At 31.9% G+C, this 13,005-nt stretch overlaps 1 long non-coding RNA gene across 2 annotated transcripts; it reads right to left on the bottom strand.

Annotated features, from left to right (window-relative positions):
- Positions 1 to 504: 504 nt before the first annotated feature.
- LOC139853587 (uncharacterized) lies at positions 505 to 3,356 on the bottom strand. Of its 2 annotated transcripts, XR_011761369.1 has the most exons (9): positions 3,166 to 3,356; positions 3,022 to 3,057; positions 2,651 to 2,906; positions 2,324 to 2,377; positions 2,081 to 2,211; positions 1,936 to 2,004; positions 1,787 to 1,856; positions 1,148 to 1,225; positions 505 to 787 (listed from the first exon to the last, which is right to left on the bottom strand). It is a non-coding gene; the product is annotated as an uncharacterized lncRNA (long non-coding RNA). The 2 variants fall into 2 exon arrangements; XR_011761368.1 differs by having other exon boundaries at positions 2,651 to 3,057.
- Between the last annotated feature and the right edge of the window lie 9,649 nt (positions 3,357 to 13,005).

Genomic DNA, 13,005 nt, shown 5'->3' on the forward strand with positions numbered 1-13,005 from the left:
TTGTGATCTTATGATCCTACTTAGGTTCAGGCTATTATAAATTTTAAAACTAGTAAATCATGAAACTATTTACGAACTTGAGAACTTGTGATTCATTTTACCGTCAACTTATGTGTGATCTGTGAAACCTTTTAAAACTATTTTCACGACAGATCACAAACTGATTTAAACTTTGAATCCTTGTGTTCAAATCGTTTTACTTGTGCAACTAAAACCTCTGAACTCACCAACGTTACGTTAACCGTCTTTTATGCATGTATTCTCAGGTATTTAACTTTACAATTACCGCACTCTGGTTGAAGATATGGATAATCACATCACGAGAGTCAGCTGAGCTGACTAACCGATGTACGAATGTTGTTGGGACCTATGGATCACCTCACGTCCTGAAGGCCTCGGGCTAGGTCGTTACACTAATTGATAAACAAAATAAATCAACACGCATCTAACAAATTACCGTGAATATAAGTCCTAGTTATCCAAAGTCTTACGAGAGTTGCATTCAATATATAGATTTACATCAAAACCCTCATATATAGAAAACAAAAATCATTTAGGTAACACCACAAAATAGTAACGTGTTTATAGCATAAGCATCTATAGATTGTGACTACTTATTACATGAAACAACAGACACTAAAAACTCTATGATATCATTCAGGTAACACCACAAAAGATTTGAGAGATCTAACCGTTGAGGCTCACAAAACTCGGGTGAAAGGAGACATTTAAGAATTCCACTTACATGAGCCTGTAGCTTGTGAAGTGGCTCGAAGTTTGTCATGGTCTGTAACACATCATACAGTGATCAGTAGGCTTTATAGACTATAGATGGGTTAATAAACATGCCGAAATAGGTAACTTTTATCTGCGTCAAAATGATCGGGCCAGGTTTTATTAAATCGATTTAACAGATTACATAACAACTTATGCAACTTACAATCAGTTTGACCTGCTTGATGGGTTACATTTACAACAAAGTTTTTAAATTTGACCAAAACTGGCCCGTTTTTATTAATGGGTTGAAAGTGCCACCTCTACAATTGACTAAAATGGGCACACAAACATAACATGCTCGCAGCGCTGGCACCTGAATTAGTGAATATATATATTTTAAAAGAATATAGGTACAAAAATCATCGTGTACCAGCTCGCAGCTGCAAGAGTTTGCAGTCAAATCACATACACGTATATTCCCATTTTGATCTCCAGATATAAGCTCCGTCTGCAAAGCCAACAACAATTTAACATTAGTATGCAATTGGTTCAGTTTGGTAACAATTAAGTCCTAACCACCAAACCCTTCAAACAGAGACTAAACAATCAAATCTGATCCGATTTCGTGATCTAAAAAATTTGGATTTTTTTATGTCTTAGGTGGTTCTTGGATGTGTAATCTAAAAGTGACTATGATATTCTAAATAATAAAAACAAAAAAAAAAATAGACATAATAATAGCAATAGTGTTATTACGTGTCTTTTAAATTTAAATTACTTTTTTGTTACAATTTTCATATTACTATTTAGGTAAACCAACGAATCAACACAATATCAATCCATGATGATGGTTTGGGTTGGTTTAGTAACCTAAATAACAAACCCGAGCATAACTGATGGTCTAACATTAGTCAAAACAAAGAACTAAGTTGTAGTTACGGCTATATTAAATTATTTAGTTCAATGGCTTGCACTAACACAGACATTTCACAATATAAAAGTTACAAGTATAACAAAAATCATCTGAGCTAAAAGTAGATTTTATTATTACTCAAGAAAAAACAAACACCTGATTGGGATGCAAAACAATTATGTTAACAGAAGCACGACTTTCGTGATCTCGCTAACAACCTGGCGCCCTGTTCCACATTTCAAATACCGGAGATCAATATTCGAAACCATGTATATTTTACCAAAATAACATGAATGTTGACTGACCATAAATCCAAAATCTTAACAGTTCCATCTTCATAACCTGAATACATCCATTTTCCATCACATTGAAACCTGACAGCCATCATATTGTTTGTGTGTGAATCATAGCTCATTAACTGCCATTATACAATTTGTGAAAATGACATACCTGATCAAATTAGAATATATTTCATATTTGTATTATGAATACAATAATTGGATGAAACATCTATGAATTATCATCAAAATTCATCGATGAAACATCTATGAATCATCTAGTCAACAGTCATGCACAATTTTCTGTAAGAAAAGAACAACAAATTTGTGGAGACAATCTTTTGATTGACAAACGATACAACCAAAATCAGACCAATCGATTGATTGATAAAAGACAAACGATCACCATTCATACCATTATCACAATTAAGTTGATCCGTCATCTTCGTTACAAGTTCCTCTGCTACCACTGATATAAAAGATACAAAAATCAACATAAATGCAACTATAAAACTGGACAAAGTTGACTATACATATATGATATATCTTTACACCCACCTGACCCGCCCATTTGGCTACCTATACGCAATAAAGTGAGTTACATGAGTAAAAGAGACAATGAGTTGTGAATGATTTCAATGCATGTACACTCTTATTTATATTTCCACATTCCATATGTTGCAAAATTATAACTGTAAAAAAGCATACAATTAAAGAGTTTTAAGTAAGCCTTAACAGTTACCTCAAATGATTTTGGTCATCAACATTATGCAGTTTGAGATTCTTGACTTTATTTTATTCAGTAACTAAAAGTTAAACAAACACCATTATTATCAAAAAAATTCAGAATACCACAAGCCAAAAAGGTTACGCATATAATATAGATTTAAATAAGTAATAAGAAATTGAGAAAAAATGAAATTGAAACAAAATAACAACTACTTATAACTAAAAAAGTTGAACAAACTCAATTTCTATCCCTACAACATAACGAAGATCTGCATCAAAATTACAGGTAATTAGATTATAAATTTGAATAAGCATTAAGAAATTGAGAGAACATGAAAATTAACCAAATGTGTCCAATTGAATCGTCCAATGAGAACTATATACCCGGTTAGACGGTTTGCAAGGTTTAATTTTTATATTCTGCATATAATGAAAAAAATTAGGTTATGAAGATTTGAACGATTTCACAGATATCGTATTGATTGATGATTGAAATCAAACACAAACTATATGATGAAGAAAACATACCGTAATTCCGCTTCAATTGATGGATTGCAATTCAAAGAAGTATCGTAAACATAATGAATCAATTCAAGAACGAAACAATTGATGAATTAGGATTTGTAGCAGAGTTATGTCTGGATACACTGTTTCGTGCGTTTGAAATGGCGTGAGGTAACTGTGGATTCAAGGTTATTGAATGTGAATTTTGTACACCCGTAACCGTAACAAGTGTTAGTAAAAAACCCGATTACTCGCTGAATAATCTCCGATTAATCATTTTTAAGAGAAATCTGTTACGATTTACAAAAGTTCGTTTAGTTAAACGGTTAACGTCAATTGATGGGTCAATAATACTGAATTTAGTAACCAAAATCGGTCAAAGTAAAAAATGATTAACATTTTAACATGAATTTAAACTATAAATTTATAATTTTGGAGCAAAATGAACACTTTAAATAATTATGTTAAAGTTTATTTTTATATTTATGGTTTTTTCTATATTTACACATATAATTTTTAAAATTTAATATGTAGATATATACAGTACAATCCGATTAATCTCCGATCAATCTCTGAATTGCCAATTAATCTTTTCAAAGTCCCGATCGATTAATCTCCGAATAGCAAATTTTGCAATAACTCCATGTCAATAGCCCTTCATACTATAAACCAATTAAAAGTAGACATTGTCATGTCAATGTTTAATGAGGAGATGTTACATTGAATTTATTCCCTTGATTTATTAAGATGTATAGATAGATATAGATGTATAGATATATATGAATTAGACAATATTACAACGATAGTCCCCAAGATTTGTGTCATATTGTGTTGATGTTTCTAAACATTATTTGACTTGAAACTTGATTGGTCACCTTGACTTACACAAGTTACGTGGTTGGTCCTCGATTTTAACATTCGTTAATAAATTTCCTTAAATCCTATTACATGCTAATTGCCCGACTCCCAATTTCAAATTTGAGACTTCATTGTTATTGATTACGTGTTCAAGGTCATGGTTATTAAGTTTACTTGCAAAATGGGTTAAATTCTGGTTTTCTTTTAGGTTTTTTTGTTTTTTCTTTTTTTTCTTTTTTGAGTTAACTTTTTGAGGAGTTGATATCATATGAGGAAAATGATTTATTTAAAACCTTTGTTGATTAGTGTAGATATTGGATTAGGTTGATTTTGAAAGTATGGAGGTGGTGGTGTAGTTAATAGGATTGTTGAAAGCACTGGTCATGATGTACATGGTTAGGGTGATTATGTTCTTGTAAGTTTGAAATACTGAATTTTGAGTGATACTATTAATTTTCATTTTCTGCATATACTAGATGTGTCTCCATTTCGATCTCAATCGTTTATACAAAATTGAAATGTTTAATGATAATTAGTGATGAAAATGAATGAATATTTATTTATGATTAATGAATATCTATGTATGATACTATGATCAATGAATATATCTGCTAGTGTCAAAAAGTGTTAAAATAAGATGATCGATGAATAGATCTACCAGTATTAAGAAGTGTTGAAAAGATGATAAATTTGATGTTTGAGTGCTTAATGCAACAGGATATAAAAAGAGTAAAAAAACGAAAAATAAACTCACATGCAAGGCACGTGATTAGACATACTTTTGTGATAAATTAAATTTCTCTCTCTATTGGTTACCGTGCGCATCTCTTTTTCTCAGATCTATTTTCTTCCGGCTAATTTCTTTGATTTTTCCGGTAAGATTTTCTTTACTTTGTTTTATCATTTTCTTCTTTACCCTTCCATTAATTTCTCTCCAAAGACTACTACTTACAAGGTAACTCACTAATTTAAGGTTCTACTTTCCTCTCTCTTATATATATTTCTCCTGCCATTTTCTTTTTCACTTTTGCAGACCCTAATTTTTTTCCGCCGCCGTTACGGCCTCCGGCAGCTCACCGGAGGTCAGGCGTTTACTTTCTTGCTTTTTTAATGCTTTCCTCTCCTTCCCGGTTCAGATCCACGCTTCTTTCGCTCTTCTCCGGCAACTTCCGTTTCGATGGTGTTTTCCGGTTACCTATGGCAGCAGGCGGCGAGTGCTGTGAGGGTTCTCACGTGCATTCTGCTCGCCGGAGGTGCTACTGAGATCATTGGTCGTTGTGATTTCGGCGGGTTAGGGTTTGGTTGTGCTCTTCTATGTCGGCGACAGTCTTTACCTTCCTTCTCTATAGGCGACGACCTCCTTTAGAGGTCTGTGGATGTGTGGTAAGGTTTTTTTTTTCACTGTCGCCATTTTTTCCGACCGCTGTGGGTTTCTTCTTGGTGGTCGTACCAGTGAACTTTCTCTGGTTCACCACCACTCTCTTCTTTTTTTTCCTTATTTTTTTTACAAAATGACAGTTTTGCTTCACCCTCATTTCACCTCATTGGGTCTGCATCGTTGATTGACTCTCGCTGGAGTCTGGCGTGTTGGTCGGTCGTTCAGCTAGTTGGTTTGGGTTTTGTGTGAGGTTGTTCGATTTTGTGGGCCTTATGTTCGTTTGTCCCTTGGCGGTTTCGTTGGGTCTGATCCCGCTCGTTCCATCTTCCTCGTCGCCGGATTCGGTTCGGAATGGTCCGGTGTTGTTGTCGCCTTAGTGACTTTAGGGTTGTTAAGCGCCAAAAGATTGATCTCCTGGAGTAATATTCTCGGTTGGTGCCCGATCATCCGTATGGTAGGGTTTTGACAGGTTAGGGTTTCCGAGTTGTTTGCTGTTTGGGTTTGCTTGGTTGTGCTGGCCAACGGGGTTATGATTTGGGTTTCTGGTTGATGCGGTTTCGGGGTGGGTGTTCTTGGGTTGCCCGGCGAGCGATTTGGGTTCGGTGTTATTTGTTTGGGGTTAATGCGGTTTGGTGGGTGGGCTCGTGGATTGTTGTTCGTTGTTGCTGACTTCAGTTCAGGTGAGGACTTTTTTCATGATTCGGTGGTCTAGGCGGCGGTTACTTCACGAAGCAGCAACATCTGGTCATTGTTGTTGTACTAATGTTATTGTAATAGGGTAATTTTCACGGTCATAGTTCACGTTTGAACACTTGTGGTATCGTCAAACAGATTAATATCTGTCAATGTAACAACTCTTGTAACGGCCTAGATCATTGGGTCTATTTTTCTTTATTCATAATATTACGTTCTTCGCCAAAAAAAAAAAAGGCACGTGATTTGATTTAACAAGATTTTTAATGATCGTCGGTGTCAAAGACCAACCACGTAACTCGTGCGAACCACGATGACCTACCAAGTAAAAAAAAAAGTTTAGAGACATCCACGCAATTGGACACATACTAGACCAACGACATATATTGTGTATGAATTCTCATATGTTAATCTCTAACAGTGAAACGTATGTATCTTTAGATTGGCCCAATTTTTAATCCCTATATTGAGTGGATCTAAAACTATTCATGAACCAACTTTAAGTACTTTTTTTTTTGAACAACTCAATTTTTATTAAATATTAAACTCAAACCCTCCCACCACCCCCCCCCCCCCTAAAAAGGAGCTAGTGAAAGACCACATATTATAATGGCTTCAATAGTCATATGTTTCAATTTACATCAGAATTTCTTCTACTACTAATCCAAACAGAAGACGTGAAACAAATAGAATCAAAAATTAAATTTAACTTCATCGGGAGCCGAAATTTAATGCTATATATCTTTATCCAAAATATGTCAGAATGTCGATGTAAAAATTAAATTTAACTCTAAGTTTTACCTATTTATATGTACTATTATACTATTATAGTTGGCTCCAGTTATTGAGTCAACAGCAAGCGTCGATTTATTGATGACTTGACTGACTCTTAGAGCCTAAATTAAATTTCAGGCAAGATTTAAAACCCATAGAAATTTGAATTTACCATTTTCATGGCGTCTCAATTTTATTTTTAATTTGATCTTATTTTTTAAAAAACTTTTCTCCTACTTATTGACCGGAGGTCCACTTAATGATACGCATAAAGATCCGTCTCAAAACAAACAAGCATCCCGACAAGGATCTTACCCGGCACCGTGTGACGACCCGAAAATTTCTGACCAAATTTAAACCTAATCTTTATATGATTTCGATACGATAAGCAAAGTCTGTAATGTTGAGTCTCAAAATTTTTGAACTGTTTATATGGATTCAGTTAATCTTTGACGATGCCCGATGATTCACGAACAATTGTGTGTAAATAAATGTGTATATATATATATATATATATATATATATATATATATATATCAAAATAAATATAAGGGTATATATATATATATATATAATGTTTTGAGTTAATAAAATACACTTTATTAAATTGGAATTAAAGGTGTAAAATGATAAATGAAATAATTAAGTACTATTAAAAAATAAATATATATAAGTATCTATATGATTTATATTAAAAATTATTTGTATTATATATAAAATTTATAAATATTAAATAATTGTTATATAATTGTAATATTAATATATTAAATGTAATTACAAGTTAAAAATATAATTTTTATGTTATTGTTATTGTTCTTATCATTATTATTAATATTAATATTATTATTTGTATTATTAATATTATTATAACATACAATATATAAATATGAAGTTGATACATTTAATTTGTTATGGTATTATCATATTATTATTAATATCATTATTATAATTAATAGTAAAATTATGATATCAATTATTATTTTAATTAATATTATTGTTATTACTAAAAAATTTCATTTTTATTTAAATTTATTAATATCTATACTTTTAATACTTTTATCATTAATTTTATTGTTCCTAGTGTTATTTAGATATTATTACTACTATTAATTCTATTATTATTAGTATTTTTAATATTAATATTAATATGTATTATTATTATTATATCATTATTATTCTTTAATATTAATTATAATTATATATATATAAGCAGATGAGGAATCGTAATCTGTTTCATATCCTTTTCAAAGCTGTAGTGATTTGTCCTTCTATCCAAATAAATCGTACAAATCAGTGCTTAATCACAAGAGTAAATCCAAAATCTGTTACCAATCAGTTTCACATTACCATCAAACTGTATGGATTTTTGTTTTCTGTCTCTGAATTGGTTACGAATTGAATCATAGACACACAATAAAAATCTGAGAGAAACAAAAATTAGATATAATAATTCAGTAAGAAACAAAGATTACTAGATATTCAACAGATGAAGAATCGAATTCAGATAGGCATCTACATCAACTTTCTTGATATTTTTTTTACTCGTCCTTCCTGTCTCCAACTTCTTACCCGTCCAGATGAACATCTCAATACAAACAACCTGATTAAATCAAGCTGTTAGTAGAAATCGTACGATTCTGTTAGCCATCACTATCTGACTTATTTTTCTTGTTTTTTTCTTCTTGTTTGAATAACCCTGTCTGCGTTTTGTTATACGTCCAAATCAATTTACAATACAAACATTCAAGTTTACTGCATCAAATATTCGATTACTATCTATATATAATTCTATATTCACAATGCAATTGAAATCAAAAATAGAAAAACACATAAACAACTCACCGCCCTTGTACCCTTTTAAATCTTTCTCTGCTTCCTTCTTATTGTCCGAGAACCACTCATCATCACCATAAAACCATCACCTAATATAAACGACATCGATCACCTTGGCTAATATACAATTTCTTTCTTCAACAAGAGACCACCACCATAGAATCCCTACAACGACACCAATATCACCAAAACACGACACTACTTACATATTTATCATACAAACAGAGACCACCTTATAACATCACATTTAACCCATCTGTTAGAACCACTTTTCTGCCTCTAATTCGAATTACTAAACCACCTGCAAACTCATGTTGTTGCTGTTGGTATCGAACCGCCATGATCAACCTACTACTGCTCGCTGCTACACCTACCTTCTATTCTGTTTTCTATCAAATGGACCAGGCTAAACAAGCCTTACCTGCTACTTCTTTGATGCTCGTTAATTGCTGCTACATATCTATGTTTTTCTCGCAAACCAAGCATAACCGAGCACAGCCTTAAATATTAGTGAGGCATTAGCAACTTGATAATATTATATATTACAGAGAGTGTTCCAATTATGCTTCTTGTGTAGTTATTTGGCCGACAAGTACAAGAGTGACAACCACTTGGTGAGTATTAAAATGAAAAAGGAATTGACATGCGTTTTTTCTCTCTCTCTTTTTGACCAACAACCACTAAATCAAGAAATTCCACTAAATCAAGTAACCCACTTGATTTTTATAAAGTATTGCATGATGAGGAATGACGTGTAAAGATGATGGAAGAATTGTGGAGCCATAACCGAAATAAGTTGGGTATTATTTACTGTTACTATTATTGATTTATATCTTCTGCAAATGGTTCATAAACCCCACAAAGTCTTTAACTTTCCTTAGACACATGCGTTATTTTTTCTTTAACCCAGCCGACAACCATTTAACCCCACAAATCACGATCCAATTTAATACGGAGTATATGCCTAACTTGTCTGTGCCGGTTGGTAAAAAGGAAGAAGGAGAAGAGAAACCAAAACCCTCAATCCAATGTTAACTGATACGTAGGCCTTTATACTATGTGTTGGGCTATTTAAACTTATTTAAGGCCGTGATCCAAGTAATTATGTTGGGCTTCTACTTTATTATGTTGGGCCGCTGGGTTACTGCTCTCCCTTTTCTTCCTGCTCGATTGTTATTCAGCATGTATGGGGGGTCGATGATAATGAATAGCAATTACAATAACGAATAAGGATTTCATGATGATATGAATGATGATAAGGGTTTAGGTGATGAGATTATAAAAATGATAATGGATGATGTTAAGTTAATAATGATAACATGAAGATAATTATAAATAATGTTGTATGATTGATCGTAATCTTAATGGAGATTATGACAATAATGGTGGGGTCTGTATGTGGAAATAAAATCCTAGATTGATTTAGTGATTAGCTGCTATATTATTTTCGGTTAAGATTCATCAAAGTAGGCCACGAAAATTTCCTTTTGGGCTTCTTTAATTGATATAGATTATCAATTTGGGCCGTTAATGGACTGCCTATTATTGGGTCGGTATTTTTAGATGGGCCGAGTTATTTTAGGCCGATATTCTTTTTCCTGTTGGGCTTGAACATATTAACAGGTTAAATGTTAACAAATCACGAATTACAACAGAAAAATAGAATCGGAGTACATGGTTAAGGATGTTATCGGGTTAGCGGGAGGTCGCGGATTCAAACCCGGACTTGGGCATTTTTTTTAAGGGCTACTTCTTTGAGGTAGTTTACTTATTATTATTATTATTATTATTATTATTATTATTATTATTATTATTATTATTATTATTATTATTATTATTATTATTATTATTATTATTATTATTATTATTATTATTATTATTATTCTTATTATTATCATTAAGATTACTAAAATCATTATTTTCAATATTAACATATAACTATTATTATTATTATTAAATGATAGTATTAGTATTATTATTAAAATTATTATCATTATTATTATTATTATTATTATTATTATTATTATTATTATTATTATTATTATTATTATTATTATTATTATCATTTTTCTTATTACTAGAATCATTATTATTATTATTATTAATAGTATTGTTTTTATAACAAATTATTGATTTTTGATATAATACCAATTACAAATATATATATATATATATATATATATATATATATATATATATATATATATATATATATATATATATATATATATATATATATATATATATATATATATTAATATAACTATATGTATGAATATTGATTATTTTACAAAATAACCATATATAAAATATAACTGAAGATATAAAACATAAATAAAGGATATATATTTATATAACTACAACAATTAATATACATAAATATTATATAGAAGGAATTATGTGATTATATGTGTTAATATATATACTTGATATAGGTTCGTGAATTCGAGGTCAACCCTGCATTGTTCAGTATCGTCGTATGAATATTTTTACTACAAAATATTGGATAGTGAGTTCATTTGATTCCCTTTTACTCTTTACATTTTTGGGACTGAGAATACATGCGCTATTTTTACAACTGCTTTATTAAATGCTTTTGAAATATATTTTTAACTGAGAATACATGAAATGCTTTTATAAACGTTTGACGAGATAGACACAAGCAAAACATTCCTTTAATGAATTATTATGCAGAAAGAAGTTATGTGAATTGTTATTGAATTAGTTGGACGTGATAATTGCCACTAATTGTTGTGAATATTTTCTGCTGATTATTATTGCTTGAAACCTAAGAATTAGAATCGGGTATGGCCCTAATTCACGCGAATCCTAAAGGTAGCTACCGGGTTTAACACCCCCACCCAGAATGTTCACTAGATGGAAGAGCTAGTGGGCGTGGTGTTTAGTACTTCGAAGTTTATTTATTATACAGAGGAGATGTTTTGTTTTAGGGATATTATTGATGCGCATTATATGTTAAGGTCGGTTACCATGTTGAGCAATGAAATCAAATTGAATGTTATGTATCGAGAGAATGATTTTTATACACAGGTTATGTGTATTATTTTTGTGCACGAGATATGTGTACGGTTATTTAAAAATCGCGAGGCAACCTACGGGGGAGAAAAGGATACGAACCTACTCTGCTAAGCATTATGAAAAATGGTTTTGTACACGAGGTAGGTGTACTGTATTTAAATCTTGTGGTGTATCAAAATGATAAATTTTACTGCTTATGATAAACCTATGAACTCACCAACCTTTTGGTTGACACTTTAAAGCATGTTTATTCTCAGGTTTGAAAGAAATCTTCCGCTGTGCATTTGCTCATTCTAGGGATATACTTGGAGTCATTCATGACATATTTCAAAAGACGTTGCATTCGAGTCGTTGAGTTCATCAAGAATATTATTAAGTCATTTATGGTTGGATATATTATGAAATGGTATGCATGTCATCAACTTTCGATGTGATGAAAGTTTGTCTTTTAAAAATGAATGCAATATTTGTAAAATGTATCATTTAGAGGTCAAATACCTCGTAATGAAATCAAATATTGTGAATCATTTATAATGTATATGAACGGGTCCTTTCAGTTGGTATCAGAGCGGTGGTCTTAGCGAACCAGGTCTTGCATTAGTGTGTCTGACTGATAGTTGTTAAGATGCACTAGTAAATCTGGACTTCGACCATGTCTGCATGTCAAAAGTTTTGCTTATCATTTCTTGTCAAAAATTACCTGCTTATCATCCTTAGGAAATTACCTGCTTATCATTCTTATAGAATCACTTGCTTATCAATCTTAGTCTAGACACATCTTACTGCATTGACTGCATGAATAGTGTATAGACAAAATTCATATCTTAGCGTATCTGCTAATCCATATCTTAGCATATCTATTACTGTAAACTTTGTCTGACATATTCCGTAATTCCTCCGTAAGCTACAAAATCTTTTGTTCTATATATATAGATATTCTATATAAATAGAATATCATCCGATAGCCGGAAAATTATTTCATATCGAAAAATCCTTTAATCAATCATACGAAATGGAATTCGTCACTAGTTCAAGTCCCTCAAATTCCGATATGGATTTTCACTCGAGCTCCGAAAGCAGTATAACCGGAATGGATCAACAAATCAGTCATCACCAATTCTGGATGAATTGGGGATGGGTTCGTAGTCGACTTAATCAATGGAGACGCGAAGAAGGCGATCCCTTCCACCAACCGAATTCACCTCTTGGCGAAGAACCTGAAGCACTTACCGGCGAACCTATCCGAAACACCATTTTCAGCCTCATTTCCAGGGTAGCTCGTCACAATT

The sequence above is a fragment of the Rutidosis leptorrhynchoides genome, chromosome 6, assembly GCF_046630445.1.
Source record: "Rutidosis leptorrhynchoides isolate AG116_Rl617_1_P2 chromosome 6, CSIRO_AGI_Rlap_v1, whole genome shotgun sequence".
NCBI classification, from domain to species: Eukaryota; Viridiplantae; Streptophyta; class Magnoliopsida; order Asterales; family Asteraceae; genus Rutidosis; species Rutidosis leptorrhynchoides.